The sequence below is a fragment of the Trachurus trachurus genome (assembly GCF_905171665.1).
Source record: "Trachurus trachurus genome assembly, chromosome: 23".
Lineage (NCBI taxonomy): Eukaryota > Metazoa > Chordata > Actinopteri > Carangiformes > Carangidae > Trachurus > Trachurus trachurus.
Genome location: NC_139912.1, coordinates 17775830 through 17793833, shown reverse-complemented (window position 1 = coordinate 17793833; position 18004 = coordinate 17775830).

Sequence of the window (18004 nt, the reverse complement as noted above, 5' to 3'; positions counted from 1 at the left end):
ACGCACAGGCTGCCGGCGGTGAGCGGACCGGTGTGCGTCTGTGTGAGGTGGGTGAGCTGCTCGAGTCTTACTTTGTCCAACCTGGGCTTTTACTCCCGCCGTGTTGGAGCCTCGTACATTTAACCTCCGTTCCTCTGTTCCTCCGTTCCTCTGTGTGCTGGATGCCCTCGGAAGCATCAGGTGAGGCTGCCGGTACATTTATCAGCCTGGATAGGTATGCTAATTAATCACTGATTTGCTCCGCCTTTGCTGGCTGTGTCTCGACCAATCAGGGCTAAGCAAAGTTTTGCACAGGGCGTGGGTTCGTGTGCGTGCATAGGTCAAGAGGTCTTCACCTCCAAACTGTCCAGAAGACTATTTACGGATAACACGGTGGACTTTAACATACTATTGCAATAATTATGGATTAAACTAAGAAAATTATAGATATTCAGAAGATAATTTGGGGGAAAAAAAAAAGAATGATAATGATTTTTTTTTATTGAATAATATCATAGCCTATAATATTAGAATATGTTTAAGAAAAAATTAAAGCACCACATCATGTAAAAATCAGTCAGTGTGTATATAATAAATTCATAGTTTACTTAATATTTCATCTATTTACATTGATTTAAATCACATGCTGCCTCACAGAAGTTGTCCTAGGAGTCCGGTCAGGAGAGAGTTCAGGATGCAGTCCCACACTGCCCCCTAGAGGACTCAGCCAGTCAGTGCGTGTCTTTCCAGACATCAGCCTGAGCCTGAAAAGCAACTCATGAATGTCCCAGTATACACTATGATTTAACTACAAAGTTAACTAAGTGGTTATTGTTGGTCGTATTATAAGTTTGTTTACATAGTCAAACCATCCCTCTAGACCAGGACTCAGCAGGTTCAACCATGAGACACTATGGTGTGATTTTATTTCTTATGATTTAAAAACAATATATTATATTTTATAACTCTTGGTTTTCTGACAGTAGATGTTGCTGTTTCGATCAGGAAATGTGTTCCAATAGAATTACAGAAAGTTATGTCAGTACCTATTTCTATGTATTTTCTATGTTGTATTTCAATCCTGATGATATAATTATGGGTTTATCACAAATCAGTATTTTGATTGTATCGGCACTTGTATGAATTTGTGAGAAAACCATGTGTTCTGGTAAATCAGGCGGAAGCCGTGGCTTTAAAAGTGTCTGAACCATGAACAAAGAGGATTATATTGTTTGGTCTGTGTCATTTTTCTGGGAGGTTTATCAGACTTGAATTCAGCACCATGTGCAGTTCAAACCCCTCTCTGTTACCGAAGACGGCTCAGTCGCTTCAGAGTGCACGCCTCTTCACGTGGGAGTATTAGATGTTACACGGTCATGTTTACTGGGATTAATGTGAGCCTGGTATTTAAAAATCAAACTATTACAACCATGTGGTTGTATACCAGTCACACTGGTTTCAACTCACACCCCTGTTGATCAGAAAGGAGACCTTGACCTTTGACCTCCAAAATCTAATGGGTTTGTCTATGAGTCTGAGCGAACACTTGTATCAAATTTGAAGAAATTCCCATGAGGTGTAACACAGATAGTGTTTTCACAACAAAATGACGTTTGTGAGGTCACTGTGACCTTGACCTTTGACCTTAAACTGTCAAGATTGACCAATTTTTTTACTTTAGTCAAAAGTCGTTTCTCAATACACTGTACTCCAAATGCAGACTCTGGTCCTTGAGAGTTCAAACTTCATAAATTCAACAGCAGCTGCTTCCTGATATGAGCAGCTCAGTTGAGCAACACACCTGTACATGACTGTACTGGGACCAGCTCATCTCAAGTCAAATCTCACCAGACAGAAAAACTAGATGAGAGGGAGTAGTAAAATATACACGTTGTATCCAGTCTCTAATATATAATAAAATCAAAGGGAATGTACACTGCCTCTGTTGATTTTCATTTACAATTTCAATTTCAATTTATTTATTTTTCAGGAGAACAGTGTACAATGTTCAACATTCCTTTAAGGGATGTGGTTGTTCCCAATTGCAGCCAGGGCTGGTTTAGATTGGTAGTCCCCTTGCCAGATGTTGTTAGGCTCTTTATTGAGATGTGACACAGAAGCAGACATTACTGTTAAACTGCCCAGCCAATCACCGGTTATTCATCCTCACATATAACATTGTGTTTTACAGATAGATATTAGATCAAATTTGATCTTCCAGAAGGATTTTTCAGCTTCGACTCTGGCTCCTAGTCCCTGCAACACAAGTCGCATACCAATGCATCCTGACATGAAGACAGAATGAGAAACCAAATTTAGAGAGGTTCCATCAAGGCGTTACTGATATAAGTCGGCCAACAACTTGATTTGTAATGTCACCACAACTTTAACCTTTCAGTTCAGTCACAGTTCCACTGACAGTGCACTGGATTACACCTGAACATCAGTGCAGCAGGTAAATGTCTGGAGGTCATTAGGACCATTCATATATAAAACATACAGCGTGGCTTTCTACGGACCTCATCCCTGAGTTACAAACAGCTTGAACACATCAGGCTGACTGAAGGAAAACTACATGAGAGGAGTGTATTTAAAACCCAGTGGAGCATGGTCACATGATAAATGTTCACACATACTGTGAGCAGCGGTTCCACTCGCCCAACAACAAAACAGCTTTTCCTCCATTGTGTAATGAGGATTAATTCTTAGCTTCTCGTCCAGCAAACAAAAAATAAATAAATAAGTGGCTACGTGGTAAAAGCAGGGAGACATTAAGAGGGATAATCCACCAAGAAATGAGATTTATTGCAATTATCATGACAAGAGAACAGAGGGAATGTAATATCTCATACTGAAGTGCTGTTGACACACACACTTACAACTTTAACTCATGTAGCTCCACAAGTCATGCTGTGTGTGTTTGGGTGTGTGCATGTGTCTCCTCTTCACTGGACATTATGTAACCAAATCTGAGTAAGCTAATTCTCTCTAAACCTCTTTTAGTCTTAAACTGTGAAACTTTGTCACTGGTTTCACACTTCACACAAGTAGTGTTCAGTGTGTATGTGTGTGTGAGGTAGAGAGGGAAAGAGAGAGAGGAAGAGAGAGAAAGGGAGCTGACTCCACTCTGCTGTCTTTGGACTGTGGGAGGAAGCTGGAAAACCCAGAGAGAGCCCACAGGGAGGCCACGCAAACTCCAGGATTCAAAGGCCCAGACCCAGGAATCAAACCCAGAATGAGGTTTCATTCAAAATTAATAAATAAAGGTTCAGAATCTCCTTTTTTTAAGTACATTTTTTGGCCTTTTTGCCTTTATTTGATAGCACAGTGAGATAGGCAGGAAAGGGGGAGGCAGAGAGAGGGGGAATGACATGCAGGAAATGTCTGCCCGACGGGGGATTCGAAACAGGGACGCCTGCGTTGAGGACTGCAGCCTCTACTTGGGGTGGCCGCTCTAACCACTGCGCCACGCACCGCCCCCAGGTTCAGAACCTCCTTTTGTCTGATTGGCTCACTGACCTGTTGTTACTAGAGCTCCAATGAGAAGCCTGAGAGAGGAATTTGTTTTTGAGAAGGTGTTTGGTTTCTCTATGGATCAACACTTCAAATAAAACACAGAAGACAAAGAAAATATGGAGCTTTATGATTCTGGATATTAGAGTTTTTTAGAGGGCAACCCTCTGGGCCTTTAAGGTATACAGAAGGCCTGAGAAAATAATAGATTTTTTTTGTACTCCTGAATTATTCTATTTGTTTGTGTTTTCACTCATTGACGTAATAGTTATCATTTCTAGATTATTGTTATAAACTTGTCTTGGACCACCAATCACAATTTTTCTTCCGGTGGTATCTGGGTGAATCAGTGACATCCTCTTCAGTAGCTGAAAGGCCTGTGTAATTCATATGGATTTCATATTGACAGGTGTCTTACTGTAGGCAATTATATTTTGTTAAATTGTCTCACTGAGCATCTGAGGTGGTGTAAATATTAAAAACCACATCCAGGAATTGGTTACAATAATTTATTGTAACATGAATGGTGGCGAACAAGTGGATGATTTCCTTAATTAATGCATCCACAATTAAACTTACAGGTTTGAAGGTATAGAACTCAGGTATCAGTGCCTTTGTTAGAAAATGTTTGGAGGGAAAAAGAGAGGTTAAAGGTTAGATGGCTGGGTTATATAGGCTCAGGGGGTGTGGTGATGCGGGCAGGGTGGAGCCCTCTTGTGATTTTACAGTTTTTCTCTATTGGTTTGGCTCAATTCTTGAAACAGAAATTACATTCTCAAAATAACATGGACAAATCTCCAAACCACCTTGCAAATGTTCACAACAGAATGGCATTTCTCATTGATTTCATCAAATTGCAAATGTCTTAGCACATGTCTCAAGTGTCTTAGTGCATCTTTGCAAATGGTTATGTACAAGTACCCTAGAGTTAGCACAATGAGCATACATTTAGCACATTTTCCAAATGAATAGATCTTGCTGATCTAAGCTGATTAGTTGATTCTCAGTCTAATGGTTGCTCTCTCCAAAACATGTCAGCATGATTTCACTGTGTAAATCATCATATGCACAATAGTCTGTTCAACTATCAAAATTAGTCAACATACTGTAGGCTAATACCATGAAAACCATATGAATTTCTTGCAGCATTTCATAAATTCATGACAGTAATTGACAGTCAGGTGAAATTAGAACTTGACTAACGAAGGAGGAGTTCCTACATCTCAGATGACCAATCAATCAGCTGTTTAGCTACCTGACTGGTGCTGTCTATGATTGTGAATGCTGCCAAACGCGTATAGAGCTTGGCTAGGGCCTGTATCTTTTGCAGTATAAACATGGAGGTACCTGGCCAAGAAAATTATCATGAGCAACTCCCTGCTCAAGGAAGAGGAAGAGGAGGAAGAAGAAGAAGAGGAGGAGGAGTGCGGATGCGTGTTTACTGCATTATAGGCTTGGTATATTTTTTCTGTTTTTTTTTTGTGTTCATATTTCATACATGTACAGAGAGTAGGCCTATACATTTTGTTTTTACAGTACATCATCTTGAGTTACTTTATGTAGGCTATATGTGAATAAAAATTGTTACAATTTCCTTGGCAATATGAGTGCAGTGTGTGTGATGTCAAACTTTGGAGGCTGCTCTTACTGTAAAGTCCTTTTCTTAGGTTTTATACGTCTCTGCCATAGTGACAAAACATCTAAGCATTTTGACTTGCAGTGCTCACAGAATGCCACAGGGATGATGCATTTTGGGGGCACTGACTACTTACATGAGAAAGAAGTTTGGTTTTGACACATAAGTAAACTGTTTTGGGAGAGATATGAGGTCCTGCAGCTCATCCATGGTGTTATGCTGAACCATCCAGTTTATTTTTGGTAAAAGCACTAAGTGAATGCAAATGAGCCAAAAGCAATTGAGAAAGATCTTTGCCATTTTGATGGTACTGACACTTTACATGGTAAAGGAATCTAGTTTTGAAGCATGTGTGAACAGTTTTGGGAGAGATATGCGCTTTTGCTAGTGAGCTGTAATGTTGTGCAGAACTGTAAGACTGTTTGGCCAAATGGTCTTATAGTTTTAAGAATGTAATTTCTGTTTCAAGAAATGAGCCAAACCAACAGAGAAAAACTGTAACACACAATACTTTCTGTATGCAAGTGGGGTTACCTCAGGTGGAATAAAGTTCAAATTGCAGTAACTTTCAAAACCACAAGATGGTGCTGTATCCTTCTCTAGATTAAGTGATGTGTTCAGTACAGTGGACTGTCATGTATCATTATTTTAGACATCATAAACAGGATGTTTACACAGCCAGTCATTTCATTATGCTGCAGGGGAAGTGCTTAATCTTATAAACGTTATTATAAGAAGGGTGATTGTGTGTTTTTTTTGTAATATTAGAAGTAATTATTATATTATGTAGCTTTATCCAGACATGTATAATTTGGAAACTTTTAGTGTAATGTTTTTTAGCCCTCTCTTGTGGTCTGTGTTGCTGCTGATGGACCAGGGCCTGGTTGTCTCTGCCTGGATTAAAGCTTGATGATCTGAAATGTAAATAGAAATGTTGTGCCAGATTTCAGAATACTCTAACCTCAGATTAGGAATCGCATCCAAAACACAGAGGACACACACATACACAAACAACCACGAGCAGACATCAGCACAACACGCACAAATACACACATTTCAGATTGGGAATCAAATCCAAGCCATTCAAATCTAAATCCACAGCTCTCTCAGTCTTTTAACCTTCACATAAACAAAATGATTTAAATGAGTGAATTAGTAGGCTATACTTTTAGACATTCTGAGCTTCAGTTTCATTCCCATTTCATGCTGATGACATATGCCACTGCATCATTTTGACACAGTTTGTATGCTGAGAGGACATCACGCTGCTCTCCTCTCATCAGCCTTTCTTGGAACAATACCCACTAATCTGTTTCTCATCAGTTATTGACTCTAACTGCTGCCAGGTCCCGCAGTGTAGATCAAATGGCAGATCAGACGAGCTCCGGGGGTCCATGTCGCTGCACATTCACGTTTATCTGTCTGACTGTTTATTTCTAATCTGACGGCGCTGCTCGCCTCCCAAATTAACGGCAAAGCTGCAGGGAGTCACCCAAAGCTCGGATCTTTACTTAAACCCTTGGAGTACAGATTTAACAACCAGAGCAGTGTTTCTGTTTTAAGAGCTGAGCAGGACGTTTTAACTACTGATGGTTCTGGTTTTGTTTTCACATGTTTCATATTATTTCCTTCATGTTTCATTCATCTCCCCCCACTGAGATCAAGACATTCAGCTTTTCTCAACTCTTATACTTCAAGTCAATCAGAACATGTAGGTGGCTAAAATCTGACCCTTTTCTGCAAACAAACCCATTATTACTTGTACGCAATGTGCTCAAGAACACTTCAAGGACGCTCAAGCAATGGTTCCCAGTGGAGGATTATTCCCCTGCTGGTCCAGGGATTTGAACCAGCTGCTTTCCTCGGCCTGATCTGACCTACCTGCTCTTCAAATCCTCTCCATGTTGTTTGACCCCTGTTTTCCCTCTCTGGGGTCAGATGCAGTGTGTTGCAGCAGGAAATCAGAGTCAGAAGCCCCACGACTCCACTGATCCATTAGAATAAACAAATGTCGAATAGTCTTATTAAAGTAGGAGAGACATGATTCCAATCAGTGACAGTCCACCGGTCTGCAGGAGCAGGAGCCAGAGAGTTGTATGTGTGATGCTGTGGTGTAGTGTCTGGGAAGGTTCAGTCACATGCAGCGCAGACGTGAAGTGCTAGGTCTAGTGCTCAGGATGTTTAATTTAGCTGTTCCTAACTAGCCATGTTTACGATTTGATACATACAATATGATACAATACAAACGATACGATACGATACGATGCGATACAATGCGATGTGATACAATACGATACGATACATATGGTACAATACAATATGATACAACACGATACAATGTGATGCGATACAACACAATGTGATACGATACGATGCAATGAGGTACGATACTACACAATACGATACGATGCGATACAAACGATACAATACGATACAATACGATACGATACGATACGATACGATACAATGCAATACAATGCGATGTGATACAATACGATACGATACATATGGTACAATACATACAATATGATACAACACAATACAATGTGATGCGATACAACACAATGTGATATGATACGATGCAATGAGGTACGATACTACACAATACGATACGATGCGATACAAACGATACAATACGATACAATACGATACGATACGATGCGATACGATACGATACAATGCAATACAATGCGATGTGATACAATACGATACGATACATATGGTACAATACATACAATATGATACAACACAATACAATGTGATGCGATACAACACAATGTGATACGATACGATGCAATGAGGTACGTTACTACACAATACGATACGATGCGATACAAACGATACGAAACATTTTACCGTAATCATGGCTTGTCCATTGCCAGTCCCATATCATCTTTGCCTGAACTCTAGTTTTGATCTCCAGCAGCTCCTAAGGGAGAGATCTGCTTCTCCCTTCGCTCTGACCTAAATGCTCCACCTGCCAGTCACTTACTCTGTCTGTCCACTGACGCTATCTGGAATGACAATCCTCTAGAGCAGTGATTTTCAACCACTGAGTTCGTCAGGTATGCCGTGGAAAATTATCAAATTTAACTTAATTGATCCAAACTAGGGATGCACATTTTGAATTTTTTTTCAGACCCATAAGTGGACATAAGTTTAAGTCCTCTCATGTAATGCTTTGCTGTGAAATATGGCTGAAGGCACGAATGTAAGTGTGCACGTGTTGACAAGCCCCAATGAGTTGATTGATATAGCTAAAAAAAAAAAAAAAAAGAATCGGCCAAAGTTCTTGTTATCAGTTAACAGTTTGCTGTGAGCATAAGTCCAAACAAATATTATTTAGCTCCTAAAAATAATTTGGCATTGTTGAGCATCTGGGTCTGCAATAGTGACTGTCTGGCAGAGTTGGCTAATAGAATAGGACTCTTATGTCGATGGGTGTAGAGGCAGAAGCCTGCACAATGACCATGCCTTAGCAATGTCCATTACTGAGTCGGAATAAACTAACTACACTGTAAGAGGCACTATTTGTATTATATTTATAATACTCTACAGCTGCACTGTGTCATTTTGTAACATTTTTGGTTAGTGGTGTGCCGCGGGCTTTTTTAAATAAACCAAATGTGCCGTTGCTCAAAAAAGGTTGAAAAACACTGCTCTAGAGTGTGAGGTCATGTTTTCTGTCGTTCATGTGAAAAACAAGACAAAACAACAAAGATAATCTCAGTTTAGAATCTATTTGTCAAGACATAACTCTCATGCCATGCTCACATCACTACCCACTGTTGGCAGACGGTTTGGTGTTTGTTTTGCGTTTGCATGCATAAGTCTCAACAAACAAACAGATCCAACTGTAGCTTCATGTGCATATGCTGGATGACTGAGACCAGAGTGCAGCCAATGCTGAAGTTTAATCAAAGTGTCAGTGGGGTAAAGAGAACAGCAGTTTAGCAGGCACTGCACAGAATCCTGTTCCAGACTCAGGGCCAATCAGAGCTCATCCGCGGCCTCATTATCCCCTGATTTCTCACAAGAGTTTCTCCAGACCTCCATCATCTGAGCCACGGTCACCGATTACTTGAAGCCCGGTGAGAGGGGCTGTCTTGTCCTGCGTTAACCTCTCGTCAGAGGGAAGTCCTTCAGGCCTGTGTGACCCTCTACGTCCACATTTATCTCTTGTTATTATCCACTTTGAATGCTGCTGCTGTGCACACATGTGGAAATGTAAGTATAAGTGTAGGCGTTCATGCGTGCTGAATATGTATATGGACATTTACACTGTGTGATGTGCAAATGTGCATAAACATACAAGTGCACGTGAGAGCAAAGACAGAGACAAACACAAACTGTCAGAGGACTGAGGCAAGACTGTGTTAACGTTTCTGTATTATATAACAGTATTTAATGTGGTCTAAGATGTCGCATTAGGGATTAGGCTGATAGTGACAGAGCCGCAGATTGTGTGTGTGTGTGTCAGACACCTAATGTTCAATATCTCTCACACTAAATACACTGCACATGTGTGTAGCTTCATTATCCATCAGAGCGAAATGAGCCTGCTGCCTCTGTCTGGATGATGAGCAGTGTCAGGAACTGATGTCACGTTCTTTTTCTTTTTTTTTCAAAGCGCCACAACATCAAACCATTCCGACTGTTTCTGGACCGTACATGAAATCAGTGGTTAATTAGTCTCCAGAGGCTTTCACAGCCACTTTCCTTTCTATGATTTTTAGACTGTGAAAGCTGATGGCAAACGCAGCTGTGAACACATCTAGTTTTGCAAATTGTGTGGAGTCAAAACATTTTTGCTGTTGTTGCACCATCAGTTTCAACTTCTTCCACTCTGTCATCATCTCATTGAGTTGTGTAGTGAGGCTCAGTCTCCGAGTCCAGATTGAGACTGACGGACACAGATGTGGACTTCACCCGTCTTCCATGCTCGACCGCTTCTTTAATCCTCTGTAATCCTTCTCACAAGTGCTGTCCGCTCACACTCGTGAACACACTGTCAGGACACACGTTTATTGTCGATGTGTGAACGTGTAGTAAACATCTGTCTGCACACACTCCCATGTCTGACTTTCCTTTCCCTTCATATCCACCCTGGTGGCTCACATCACAGGCCGACAATCTGTTCACAGACAATCTCATTTGTTTTCATTCTATATGTGACAGTGGTGGTCCTGTCACTAAGCCTCCAATTGATCATGTGCCCTGGCTACTTGGCCAAGGGGATGTCCCTTTGGGTGTCTGGCAAGCGCGCATGACTCTTACCCGGGAGGTGTGGGTTCAATCCCCGCCCGGGCCCTCTTCACCTTGCCACATTCTGGCGTTGTCGGCAGGATCCATGTAGCACTAGGGGTGGGTCCATGGATTCATAATGTGTGGCAACCTGCGCGGAAGCACGAGGACGTGCTTGTGAAAAGAGGGGGAGAGATGTGACAGTTGAGGTTCCTGTCACTATGCCTCCAATTGATCATGTGCCCTGGCTACTTGGCCAATGGGATGTCCCTTTGGGTGACTGGCAAGCGCACATGACTCTTACCCGGGAGGTGTGGGTTCAATCCCCGCCCGGGCCCTCTTCACCTTGCCACATTCTGGCGTTGTTGGCAGGATCCATGTAGCACTAGTGGTGGGTCCATGGATTCCTAATGTGTGGCAGCCTGCGCGGAAGCACGAGGACGTGCTTGTGAAAAGAGGGGGAGAGATGTGACAGTGGTGGTCCTGTCACTAAGCCTCCAATTGATCATGTGCCCTGGCTACTTGGCCAAGGGGATGTCCCTTTGGGTGTCTGGCAAGCGCGCATGACTCTTACCCGGGAGGTGTGGGTTCAATCCCCGCCCGGGCCCTCTTCACCTTGCCACATATAGAATGTTTTATAATTGATGTGGCAATGATTTATTGATGTTAATGCTGCTGGTAGCAGACTAAACACTACTATATATTATTCATTCTACACTGTATACCTCCTCTGGTAATTGCTGTCCAATGACCTGTGTGTTTCACATACAGTACACGCAACAGAAGGTTTATTTACTGTTTAAAATCTGACCGTAATTTGCAGCCTCTTTTCTATTATGGCTTGTACATTATGAATTCATGTGTGCTGCCATAGTAGTTAATGTCAAATTAGTGTGAACATGAAAATACATTTCAAAAACATGAAATGTCACTTAAAGCAGATCATAACAGAATTTCTCATTCATGTTTTATGTTTTCATAATTGACCCTTTGTTGGCCTTCTGATTGGTCTGCTGATCCACCAATCAGAACGCTTCTCCCCATGTCACGAGTTGCGCAACATTCTAAGGTTGGACAACCCTGGGATGAAACTGTATGAAACGAGCTAGGTAGACAGCAAATTTTTCAGCAAAAAATACTTTTACATTTTTCAATGTGGTTAAAAGGTGTGCCTGCAACAGCGACTGCAGGTAACATCGGATCACCTTAAAAGTTATCTAGCAAACGTAACGTTGTCGTTGTTAATGTCTTTTGAACTTTGTGAAGTTTTACGAGGAGAAACAGGAGATCGGCGGAGATTAAGCGTTAGCTAGTAGCTAACGTTAGCTAGCTATTGTGAGTGACCAAAACATAGATTTTTCACCACTTTTTAGAAATGTCATGTAATGCCTGTTCAGTCGCTCTTTAGCCATGTCTGTCTTCTATCACGATCACCATTTTTCTGATAGATAAGTTAATTCAAATTTTTCTTACAGGCGATTTAAATCCGCCTAATTTCCAATGGTTTCCAATGAGAGTTTTTGTGACCATTGTTTATCCAACCTAGCAACAGTAACCGTGGAGGGCTTGACAAAGGGTCAATTATGGAACAGTCTGACATTTTAAAATAGCCTTTTCAGAATAGCGGGGGTCTTTAGAAAAAAATGGGAAACCAGCCAGCCCAACCAATTAAGATGGAAGAATGGAAGTCTAATTTCGGGTTTTCCTAAAACCGACTGAGTGCTCATAACAACTGCACAATTTCTCAATTTTATGTTGATGTAGGACGATTTTTCTGGATGTAATTTCAACAGTTGTATGAAAAATAGGGTCTAACGTATATGATAAATGTTTTTAAAGGAACTTGGAGCAAGAAATTAGACTGGGTAACTGCAGCCATCAGCCAAGCCGGTGCAGGAGCGCGCATGAACTCTTCACAGCAGTGCAGCTGATGCTGTGCCACTTTTATTTCTATATTTTGGTATTCGTCGAATGCTTACCAAAAGTCGACGAATAGTCGAATATTCGTTAGAAGGTTTCTTAGGCTTTTCTTAGGCTTCTGCCAGCCAGCCCAGACCCTCTACACTGAGTTTGCCTGCGTTAATTACCATAAAGACACAATGTGCTGTCATTTTGGGTTGTCGGAGAAATGGGAAGTCGGACTAATGGCTAAAAGCTTTGGACACTTTTGGTGTGAACGCACAGTTCCCTATTAAACTCGTTGTCCTGTCAGATTGCTTATAAAATTCAAATTCATGATATACATGAGATGCAAACCTGTGAATCTCCATGGAAATAGTGCAAACTCATCACCGGGTTGTATTTTCACACTTGCTGTGCATTACCATCTCTCAGCATCAATTACACTCTGACACCTGAAACCACCTTCCTCTGTTCCAGCCACAGTCTCTGATTTACACTGATAGGACGGGTGTATTTTTAAACCTCGCCTAGTGCAGCTATAATTTGATGGCTTAAAATAAAATCTTGGATCGGCCCTTTGAAGCCTTTCCTGTGTCCACTTTGGCGAAGCTGTGGCTGTAAATAATGTAGTTTGCAGCAGCAGAGCCCACCATGGACCCATTTAGTGGCTGAACATTTGATAAATGGCTGTGGTTTTTTTTAATCTTTTTTTTTCTCAGGCTAAAAGCGTTGGATCTCACTTTATCCTGTTCCCTCTCCAATCTCTTGTCTATCCTTCTCTCTGTGATTGTTTACCTGCTGCTGTCTTGTCATTGCTCCTCTCTTGTTCTTTCATCACTCTCCATCTCTGCCTCTTCCCTCTTTCCACTCCTCCTCTTATTTTTGGTCCCAGATGCATCAATTATTCACCACTTTGCGCGGACTCTGACTACAGAGCTATCAACAAGAGCTTCCATATTACACCTGAGCATCCACCTGTGACACACACAGTCCCATGTGAGGTTGGTTGTGGATTGTGGACACACTCAGAGATGCACATGAAGGTAGGCAGGTGCTCCAGTCACGTTTTCCAGCACATGGTCGAGTGTAGAAAACAGAGGAGATTCAGAAACAGTTCATGGTCAGTTACTGTAGAAGACTCACCATGTGAAGAACTGAATAATACTCATGATGCACTGCAACACATCATTCACATGGCCTGAGATTATAGTGCCACAAGAAAATTCAAGAAAAAATTGTTCTTTTGATTCTCAGGCAGTAATGTTAGCGTTGATATCTGGTCAGTTCAGTCTGCACTCACATACAGCAGAGGAATACATTTAGTGAAAATCAGCTCAGCTCTGTAGCTGGACGCTTGGCTCGTGTCCCAGACATTAGTGATCACAGCAACGCTCATGGTTTGTTAAATAGTGTGGCCTTGTCCTTCTACCTATACACATACGCTGCTGGGAAGAATGGAGCACGTCAACATTTCTCTCAGTAAATACATTCCTAATGGGGCTATTGACATGAAAGTTTAACCAGATGTGGGTAACAAGAGCCAAGGAGCACTCACAGAGAGCTTTAGACAGACCTGGAATTAGAGTTTTTTTTTTTTTTTTTTAAATCAACATGTAATGAATTCAACCACCATGGCGTCTATGCACGCTCACCATCAGTGATGGGAATAACGTGTTATAAATAAGCGACGTTACTGATGGCGCTACTTTTTTCAGTAATGAGTAATCAAAAAGGTTACTGTTTCCCCGTTCTAACGCTGTTACCATTACTACCGTAACAAAATAATAATACACCTGTTTAAGTGTACGTTGTACTGTATACACTAGGGCTGCAATGAATAGTCAACGTAATCAATAACGTTGACAAGAAAAATTTGTCGATGCAAAATTTTATGCGTCGTATTTATATTTGAGCTGGAGCAAATAGCTTTAGCATCACGTCACAATTTGGCCGAGCATACCGGGACATATCACGGACTTGCTCGTCATGTTTACGTGACTCCAGATAGTAAACATTTCTGAGAAAAAAAAAATTCTCTGAGAAGTAACGCTAAAGTTTCACAAGACAGTTGTTTTAAGTTTTTTGTGCCTTCTTGTAATAGCTGGTGTGTAAATATGTAGAATATGATAACACATGGTTATGATAATATTTTCACATTTCCAGTCAACTTTTAACATTGATCTGATTCAAGGCTTTATTTAATTACACCTTCTAAATTCTACTGCTCCATTCATGAATCTGATTCCTATAGGGCCCTGCCATCAGTCAGTGGTCAGGGTTAGGGTGGTTAGGGTCAGGCCCCCGTCACAAAAAGTTTTCTGGGGCAACCCCTGACTTTAATATTGTATTATTATTTCATTAATTTGTGTTTCATTACAATAACAATTTTAAGTTATGTTGCTAAAACATGTTTCATGGGTTTTTAATTTGCTCCGAGAATATGAGGTCAAACCAAAGTCGAAACAGATGCGGCCAAAATAATCGATAGATTAGTCGACAACCAAAATAATCGTTAGTGGCAGCCCTAATATACACATTTTGTTTCAGTCCATCAACTGAAACAAAATGTATTCTCTCTGGGTTGTTGTGTTACACTGCACCTCTGAAAACTTTCAACTGTGACTCTTTTCATGAGCTCTTGAATTATACAGGAGGTTTGTGTGCTACAGCTGCAGTGCTGAGGATACCTGTCATGAAGTGTTGACCTAAATTGGCTTTATCCTATATCTTCCTTATCCTCATCTTACCATGTTAAACTGAGCCTGGGACTTAGAGCTAAAGCTGGATTTCTACCTGAGGTCCACCAGCTCCACAGGGACGGCTCACACAGCTTTGTGCAGTGGTTTATGTTTACATTTGCTCTCAGTCCTGTTTGAAACCCACTTTATTACAGGAGATGAATAAAGCTATCAACTTCCTTAAAGAGACCCTAAGGAGTTTGCTTTTGGTTATAAAAGAGTATCATATTAATGTGGATGAATCTACGTCACCCACACTTGTTAATAGGTCCATTTTCGATAAATATATAGTTTTGTCTTTATAGTTATTTTGATATTATTTAGTGGTCGACTCGCCCAGCATTTCCTAGTTTCGGTTTCCCGGACGCTGCCCTGCTACAGTAGTTGGCATCGTTTATTGTCGGAACTACGATGGTATCTGATCGTCTTCAAACCTCTGACTTTCGTTCTTGATCAATGAAAACATTCTTGGCAAATTGCTTTCGTCCGTCACCTGCAATTACCCATTAGTTCTTCTCTAGGTCCATGGAGACACAAGACAGCAAACCATTGCAAACAATAGTTGCTGTCAGATGTGACAAATCATTGGTCAATATCTTTATTATAATTTGGTATAAACAAATGATCCACAGACAACAGTTGGACCAGTGATTGAAAACGTGATGTCCATCGATGGCGTAAGGTCATGGTCCATGAGGCCTTTTTGTTTTTTGTATAGCATATTGATTCATTGATGCGAGTCAGTTCTTGAGCAAATAGGACTCTGTAAGCGAATGTTGTATGCAATCTATGGGAAGCATCAGCACAATCCACAATCCATCCCTGGGAGGAAGGGGTTTACAAAGGCTACAGAGCCCAGAGGGTGAAAACAGCAGGTCAGCAGAGCAGCAGCAGGTTCAGTCTTCCAGTGCGTCCATAAAAGACACAAAACCAGCGAGTATTTCACATCAAAACTATTCATACTGGCGGTGATGCGAATATGCAACAGACGTGACAAAGTTTCGCATTGCATCAAGTGGTTTTTTGCCTTCACGTTTGTCTCACAACACAACTACTTGTACCGCCCCGGGTGAGGGATCCCTCCTCTGTTGCTCACCCTGAGGTTTCTCCAATTTTTCCCTGTTAAAAGGGTTTTCCATGGAGTTTTTCCCCAGTGGATGTGAGGGTCTAAGGGCAGAGGATGTTGTAATGATACCATGTGAAGCCCTTTGAGACAAACTGTTTGTAAAAACGGGCTATACAAATAAAATTGCCTTTCCTTGCCTTGTTGATTATCCCGTACGTATACAACACCAGTGTGTGTACATTAGCCAAACTTGATATGCTACTGTCGTCTTGTTTGCAGCTCTACTACCTCCAAAACACTAACTCACTCTGATCACTGTCCTGACAGCCTTCACTACACATTGTCCTTCGTTTCCTTGTCTTTGTAATGTTTGTGTCTGTTGTCAAACAAGGTTGTTGACGTTGTTGTCATGGTGTTGTGTATAGGTTGTGACGTACCTCCTTTCAACGCAACATGATTGATTGATTAGTCACTGGACAAAAGTTTAGAAAAATCAACCTCTGTGTTTTCACTGCATTTACTTCCAGTGTGAAAGAACTCTGATGCTGAAAACCAGAGTTTGAAAAAAGTATTCACGTGCAAATTACGCATGGAAAATACATCCCCGGTGTGTAAGGGCCTTAAGGGCCCTCTTACTTCAACAATTTCCAAACATAGAATACTATCAACCATAATAAATAGCTGTATTTCACTCTCACTTTTGTGAGACATAAGATCACAGAACAGTTGGAGTTGGATGGTGAGCAAGGCACAGATGGAAGATGGTTGCTTCAACAGGAAGTGGAGATGAGGTGGCTCCACACTTAGTGGCACCATATCCACTAGGGACGGGCAAGGATTTTTGAATATTCGAAGAGTCAAAAAAAAAAAATGATGAGACTATTGTCTTGTCTGAAAAAATGTAAATGTTCCCTTTTTACTGTCGCAGAAATGGGAAAAACATGGAAAGACTCCCACAGCCATCAGAAAGTTATGTGTGGACCTCTGTCAAATAAAAAACTAAAGAAACTCATGGTGCAACGCAAACTCTGCAAGGTGCAACTTTGATGAGAAGTAATACTGGAGAATATTTACGTAGTTTTACGCCGGGTGAGGAGATTTGGTCCCCATTTAGATGTTCTCTCATTCTATGACGAGGACTTACTGGTAATTAGGCTACAATATATCAATTCTCATTACAGTCTGATTTCATTCAACTGTTTTTCAGTCGGTGATTTAAAACAATGGGTGGGTCGAATATTTGAAGATTGGTTGAATAGTTCCCGGTGATTATGGAATAGCTCTTTTGCTTGAAATGCCCATCCCTGGTATTCACCTCCTTTAGTGTACCTATAGGCCAGTTTCAAGCCGTCTCATTGGACATTTTAGGCACTTTTGGAATCCCTCCGCTGGCCACTTAGTTGAGTGATGCACTGGGCTACACAGGTTGTATTCAGGCACAGTACTGAGTGTAGATCACCTGTGTTTTGGCAGCTCTCAGCGCAGAGCAGAGTGAAATGAAGGCCATTACAGAGCCCATGTGGACAGCTCCCGGATTGATTCAAGACAGGAGCACCACTCTGTGGGTTCTCCCGTTACCGTGGCGTTTCTGCTGAGTTTTCACTTTGAACGACTACAATCGTTCAAACCCCTCTCAGTCGGCTGGCGTAATTCTAACTTCCAGTGTGTGACCTCCCTGGTGGCACCAATCCAATAGCGAAATTGATCAGCTGCGAATGGTTTTTCCTGGAAACTCCTGCGAGACGCCTGCAACCGGCTCAGAGCTGGACACACTGAAACATGAGTGAGAGAGGGAAACCAGAGGGTGGCAACCAGGAATATCAGGACTTAAGGCTGCATGAGTTACAGCTCAGCACAGCTCAGCGAATAAGTTACTGTTATGCAAGAGCTCAGTCCGCCCAGCTGGAGATCAGAGAGGGAGAGGGA